At 52.5% G+C, this 6,581-nt stretch overlaps 1 long non-coding RNA gene across 4 annotated transcripts; it reads left to right on the top strand.

The window, feature by feature from the left end:
• Window positions 1–661: 661 nt before the first annotated feature.
• On the top strand, window positions 662–5,365 carry LOC123351721. 4 transcript variants are annotated; one of them, XR_006574051.1, is made up of 3 exons: window positions 662–765; window positions 1,728–3,493; window positions 5,223–5,365. It is a non-coding gene; the product is annotated as an uncharacterized LOC123351721 (long non-coding RNA). The 4 variants fall into 4 exon arrangements; XR_006574053.1 differs by lacking the exon at window positions 662–765 and adding an exon at window positions 1,212–1,239; XR_006574052.1 differs by lacking the exon at window positions 662–765 and adding an exon at window positions 1,435–1,573.
• The last annotated feature ends 1,216 nt before the right edge of the window (window positions 5,366–6,581 follow it).

The following is a 6,581-nucleotide window of genomic DNA, read 5'->3' as shown; positions in this document are numbered from 1 at the left end:
ACTGTGGTGGATTCTCCATCACTGGTCATTTTTAAATAAAAATTGGGATGTTTCCCTAACAGCTCTGCTCTAGGAATTATCTGGGGGCAGGTCTCTGGCCTGTGTTATTCAGGGGGTCAGACTAGATGATCACCGTGGTCCCTTCTTGCCGTGTGATCGCTGAATCTCTGAATGTAGTAATAGCTAAAACAATGGAGGCCGCCTCCCATGGCCTGGGGAGTCTGGCAGAGCCTGAGCCAAAGCTAAGCCACATGGGCTGAGGAATTTCCCTGGGGACTGATTGCAAACACAGGGGCTGTGGCACTGATTGGTTGCAGTGGTGTGTGTCTGTATGTGAGGCAGAAAGGCAAGGAGCAGACACCGTGAGAGAAGCAGTTGTGAGCATGGCCCTGGGAGAGATCAGACAGAACTCCTGGTCTGGGGGCACAGGGCTGGCTCTAGAGGCAGACTTGGAAATTGAGAGTGAGGAAACTGTTCTTTGTAAATAAACAGGATTCCAGGACTCATGGAATCAATTTCTCCTCCTAATGGAAACAGCCTGGCAAGGCCCCAAACACTGGTTAATCACTTGGGTCAAAAGGGGTAGCAATCTACTCACTAACCTTAGAAAAACAGGGTTTGTTGACTGGAAACAGCCAACCATGTTGGCTTTGAAAAGGAGTTTGCCCAGAGGGTTTTCTTACTTTCATGACTGCAGAGAGTTTTGCGACTTCAGTAAAATGATGTATGATCCCAGAAACAAGGGTTTCAAGAGCAAAGGAGAAGGTGAGACCCCAGTTAGGAAGGAACGGGCAAGGCAGGTAGATCAGATCCCAGCTGCAAGGCCCTGGCAATGCAGGCAGATACTCTGTGTCTCAGAACCCAGGAGCTGCTCTCTGGAGTCTCTTCCACTCAGCTCATCGGGGGTCTAATCCAGCTGTCACAAGCAGCAGCCTGTTGGGGACTGTGGTCCTAGGTCATTTCCCTGAAGTTTCCTAGCAGAAACCATGCTAAAGGGAATGGCTGCTTGGCCTAGGAGCCGACTCCGTGGGTCCTCTGGGGCTGCAGCACCCAGGGGGAAAAATTGGTGGGTGCTCAGCAGCCACCAGCAGCTCCCCGCCCCCCTGCCCAGCTCACCTCTGCCCCGCCTCCTCCCCTGAGAACGCTGCATGCCAGCTTTCCCCCCCTAGCTCCCAGCGCTTGCGCCACGAAACAGTTGTTTCGTGCGGCTGGGAGGGAGGAGTGAGGAGGTGGAACATGGTGCGCTTGGGGAAGAGGCGGGGCCAGGGCGGGGATTTGGGGAAGGGGTCGAATAGGGGCAAGGAGGGGGCAGAATTGGGGTGGAGACTTTGGGGAAGGGATTGGAATGGGGGCGGGGAAAGGATGGAGTCGGGGCGGGACGGGGCTGGGGGTGGGGGCGTGCGGGGAAAGTTGGCACCTATGCTCGGAGGGAGGAAGGGAATCAGACCTTTTCCCCTCTTTCTGTTTGCTAATAGCCCTCGAGCAGGGTGCGATTTTCTCTGATTTATTTTCTATTTCAACTTATTCACCAACTAGTTCTCAGCCCATAGTCTGGAAGTTCAGGCAGCCGTGGGTAAGTTGATTGGACCCACAGAACTCCGGGTTTGATCCTGTTCCCTGATTAGATCAGTGTAACCAGAGAAAAGCTCAGGTCTGTGAGTTTAGAATTTGTGTTCCCCAAATATATTCCACTAGTTGCTTAACATTCTCTTTCCGCCCCCATTCAGGCTGGCAGTGCTGTCACTCGGTTGTGCACAGGAAGCAAAGCAGCGCCAGTGTATTCTGTGGAGCATTCATCGGCTCTGCTGAGTTATTCACCCCGTGCTAAGCAGTGAATCCTTTCTCTCCGAGATCTGAGTTGGAAACAGGCTTGTTTCACTGGGCGGAAATGCCTCTCTGCAGCCTGGGCACCCAACGCGCCATCGAACCCGCCCCCCCTCTCCGTTCAGAGAGCGGATCTGAAAACAGTGGGGTTATGAGAACCTCATGGCTGGGGCACAAACACAACAGGGTTATGGGAATCTGTTAGTTGAGACATAAGCAAACAAATGCGGGAAGCCAGACAATTTGTCCCTGATCTCGTCACACGGTCCCTCTGCCAGTGACTGGGGCTCTGGGAAAGCAGCAAGTTGCTCTGCCTCTGGGTCACAGCCCCATCCCCGGGTGTGAGGGTCTGTCAGGTTGTGTCAGTAACATGCTGACACTATCTTGGTGGAGCTGCTGGCCACCGCTCTCCTTGGTTTGAAGGGGCAGACAGCTGAGTGCTGCTGCACTGATGTGGAGACACAGGGCTGAGCTCCATTTGTGGCTGGCTCCTGAGCATGATACGGGAGCTGCCGTGGCTGGTTCCTGGCTGAGGCCCCTCACGCTCAGCTCTGGGCCCCACAGTACCAGGAACAGGTTAACCAAGAGGAGCCACCAAACTCTCAGGGGCCCGGAGGGGCTGTGTTATTTGGAAGGGCTGAATTGGCCTAGGTTGGCCTGGGGAGGCCTGATAAGGGCCTAGCACTGATGAGCGACTCGGGGAGGCCCCAGGTTAGTAACTAAGAGCAAATATTAGGACAGAAAAGGGTTAGGCTGATTGTCAGGACCAGCCTGGCTGCCGGTGGGGTGGAGGATGTGGAGCTCCCTGTCCAGGGGAGGCTGGGAGCTCTAGCAATCGAGGCATTTCACACTGGACTCCACCACACCTGAGCTAGTGTACAAGTGGGGCTGATCCTGCCCTGGCCCACGGGGGAGCAGCAGCTGGGCTGTCTGATGGGGTTGCAGCAGGGCCATGGCTTCACTCTCCCTCTGTCCGATTTCACTCCATGTCCTTTCCCCTTCCAGGAGGGACGTCCTGGATCCTGTCGCAGGGAAGCAGAACCGGCTCCAACTTCACAGGCATTTTAGGGTCTGATCCAGAGTCCATTGGAATCAATGGAAAGACTCCCAATGACTTTCGTGGGCTTTGGATCAAGCCTCTAATGACCCTGGTTTGGGCCAGGAGGAGCTTCATTAACTAAGCCCAACAGCAAGCAGGTGCCGGCTTGTCCATAGGCCACCTGGGGAAGTATTTGTAAGCACAAAATGCTGGTACTAAAAGGGAGCTTTAAATGACATCCCCAGCATGGTCCATGCACCAGCAGCCTTGCCAGGGACTCTCTAGCTCAGGGTTTTATACTGCTGCCCATCACCATAGTACCTGGGCTCTCACAGTGGGGAATTAGCAAATATTAAGCATTTCCACTCATAAACAGGGTCATTAATTATTACAGCTCTGCTTCTTGCTGAGGACAGAATACTGAGCTTGTGCCATCACAATCATTCCTATGGCAACAAGCCGATGTCATCAAGACAGGATTGAGCTTATAGCAGGTTCAGGCAGAGGAGAAGTCCGGGACAAAGGAAGCCCTTCTTTAAAGGCAAGATCTGCCCAGGCAATATGGGATGAGAGCGGCAGCGAATGTTCCTGGTTGTATAACAAGTTCTTGGTCTGTATTTGCTCCAGCAGGTGAGTGACTAATGCCAGCAGCGCTCAGCCTCGCCGGCTGATTCTGATTGGGATGACTCAGGTGAGGAGAGAGAGTGAATGAAATGTGATGCCAGGGAATTATGGCTGCCCTGCTACTGGGGAGCTCTCAGTGGCTCCACGGAGCAGCTTTTCCACAGGGCACCTCAGGGAACACACCTGCTCACTCAGGAGACTGAGTGGCTACAGTTGAACCTCAATGCCAGGCAGGCCACGGGGCCAGGCAGGCCACGGGGCCACGCAATGACCCTTAACAAGATTCACTTCTGCAGGTTTCGGGTTCAGAACCTTGGGGTTCTGCTGCGTGGAAGGGGCAGGGTCTGCTGAGCAGCCGGAGTGCCTGAGAACCAGCAGTGCTGGGAAGTGACTCGGCACAGCGATCCCCGCTGCAATAACTGCCCTGCTGTGTAGTCTGGCTGTCAGAGCCACAACGCCCAGGGTGCTGTCAGGCAGACCCGAGGCTGGCAGGGCAGAGACCTCCACAGAGTCTGCCCCGTTTGCTGAACCCTGGATTGCGAAGTTTAGGTGGCTTTGGGGGGGTGCCATTCTCAGGTGTCTAATGCGCCCCGTGCATTGTGTAGGGAGCCCAGGGGCCTAATTCAGGGCAGCTAGACACCTAAACGTTACGCACTGCACTGCAGAGTGTTACATGGGCCTGTGTTGAGAGCACGTCTGGTAAACAAGAGGAGACTGGGCCCAGAAATCAATGGACCAAAACTGGGGTGTCAGAAACTAGGCCTAATGGGTGGACACAATAATGTGAGGATGGAGGCCTTGAAAAGAGACTTTGAAAGGGGCTCAGATGCGGAGTAGATGGCTGGCAGATTCCTGAGGGAAGGGCTGGCGGGCCCCTGATTCGCTCCAGAGACTTTGTCCATTTGGGAGCCTCGAGGATCATCCTGACACTCAGGCCTTGGCATTCAGTGGGAATGCCTGCTGTGATTGTTGGGCCTACAAAACATATCCCGATTGTGAGTTCAAATAGGAAAGGTGAGTGAAAGGTCATAAGATGCCACAATAACCTATCATTTTTGCCTACTTGGCCATTAATCATGAAAAATAGGTCAAGTTATTTATGATGTTGAATGTTTTAATCAGGTGCAAGAGAACCAGGCAGAGAAATTGGATTAGTCTAAATCCAACAGGCCATGCTGACAGAAGCCATGGACTGTTGAAATGATGCTTGTTAAAAACGGATGATGTGGAGCCAGAAGTTGAAATGAAATTATTGTGATGGCTCTTAGGCCCAGAGGGAGGACAAACTAATGAGGGAAATGGGCTATTCCATCCCCCATTCCCTGTGTGGGTCCTTAGAGAAAGGGACTTTGGGAGGGAAAGAACAGAAGGAACAGCCCCCAGGTTTGACAGTCTTTCAGATAGTATCAAAGATGGTGGTAACGGTCGTCCCAGGTGGTGGTTGGGATTCAGCTGCAGCTGGTAGGGTGGCTGCCACCCCACTGTTTCCTGGTGCCCAGGGCCTTTATCATCCTGCTCCTGAAAGAAGTCCTGAGACCAGAGCAGGCCAGCGCGAGGGGCCCAGATGACATGGCCACCCTACCAGCTCCAGCTGAATCCCAACCACCAACTGGGACGACCGTTACCACCATCTTTGATACTATCTGAAAGACTGTCAAACCTGGGGGCTTTTCCTTCTAAAACCGATGTAGCAACAGTTCCTGTCCATCTCAACCAGCTCTCTCTTTCTTTTCAGAAAAGGACACCTCCCCATCTTCAACACCGCCTCAGAGACTGCCAAGCAACAGGGATTTCCCTTTAAAACTCTCTCTGGCTGAAGGGAAAGGCAACAAGGGATGCTGTACAGTGGCAGCCTGACTTCATACTTTATACTGCAAAGGCTTTCCTTCTTTTCTGTATCTTTGATAAAAGCTTTAAAGGATTTTTAATGGTGAGATTGCCATGGTACTAAGCATGCTGTGGTCTCTGTATACACCCCCACTCCCTCAGACCTTGTTTAACACTATTTAATGTTGTTTCAGTGATGGGGGTATATTAACACATTTGGCTCATTTATTCCATCTAAATCAGAGGGTTTCAAACTCGGGGTCAGGTACCCCTGGGGGGCAGAGAATGTGTTGGGGCGGGGAGGGGGCGTGAGAAGCTTTGGAAAAAAACTTACTGCACACATTTTCCCCACAGCGATGAATAACTCCTGAGGTTTGAGGGGACAGGACATTCATTTTAGACCCTGGCACCCTTGCTTCTGCACTGCTGCTGGTGGCAGCACTGCCTTCAGATCTGGGTGCTTGGCCAGCAGCTGCTGCTCGCCGGCCACCCAGCTCTGAAGGCAGCACTGCTGCTAGCAGCAGGGCAGAAGTAAGGGTGGCACAGTATGCTGACTATAACAGCTCTGTTTGAATCAATGCCTTGCTGGTTTTAATATTTAGTGAGAGTTGCATGTTGATTTTTTTTATTGATATATGAACTTGTGTGGTGGGAGGAGGGGGTGTAAACTGCTACAGACACAAAGAAGGGGGATGCGATCAAATACGTTTGCGAAGCACTGAACTAAATGAATGTAAAAGGCCCGACCATCACCACTGCACCAGCGAGGCCCCCAGTCAGATATCTGTGAGATCCTGCTCTGTCTTCCCTCCCTTGTGTGTTCCTTTCCATCCCTCACTTTCTTCCTCCTGGCCTCTCTCTTTTCTCTCTCTCTCTCAGCTTGTCACCTGATCCTGAGGCCAGCTGCACTGCACGGCACCTGCACTCCCAGAGATGACGTGTAACTGTTGATAGGTGGAGGGCACGTATTTTTAACACACTCCCCACAAAAATATAAATAAAAATATAAACCCTGGCAGAAATCGGGGTGTGTGTGGGGGAGGACGGGACACATGACCCTGCATATTCTCCCCACGCGTCGCCTCTGCACATAACATGCATCCGATGAAGTGGGCTGTAGCCCACGAAAGCTTATGCTCAAATAAATGTGTTAGTCTCTAAGGTGCCGCAAGGACTCCTGTTCTTATAACAGGATGAGACAGTCCTGCCCAGCCTGAGAAGTCCAGTGAAGGAGAGAGACCTGACCAGCACAGCCGGATGGAGTTAT

Source organism: Mauremys mutica, chromosome 17 (genome assembly GCF_020497125.1).
Source record: "Mauremys mutica isolate MM-2020 ecotype Southern chromosome 17, ASM2049712v1, whole genome shotgun sequence".
NCBI classification, from domain to species: domain Eukaryota; kingdom Metazoa; phylum Chordata; order Testudines; family Geoemydidae; genus Mauremys; species Mauremys mutica.
This window is presented reverse-complemented; position numbering and strand designations above follow the sequence as displayed.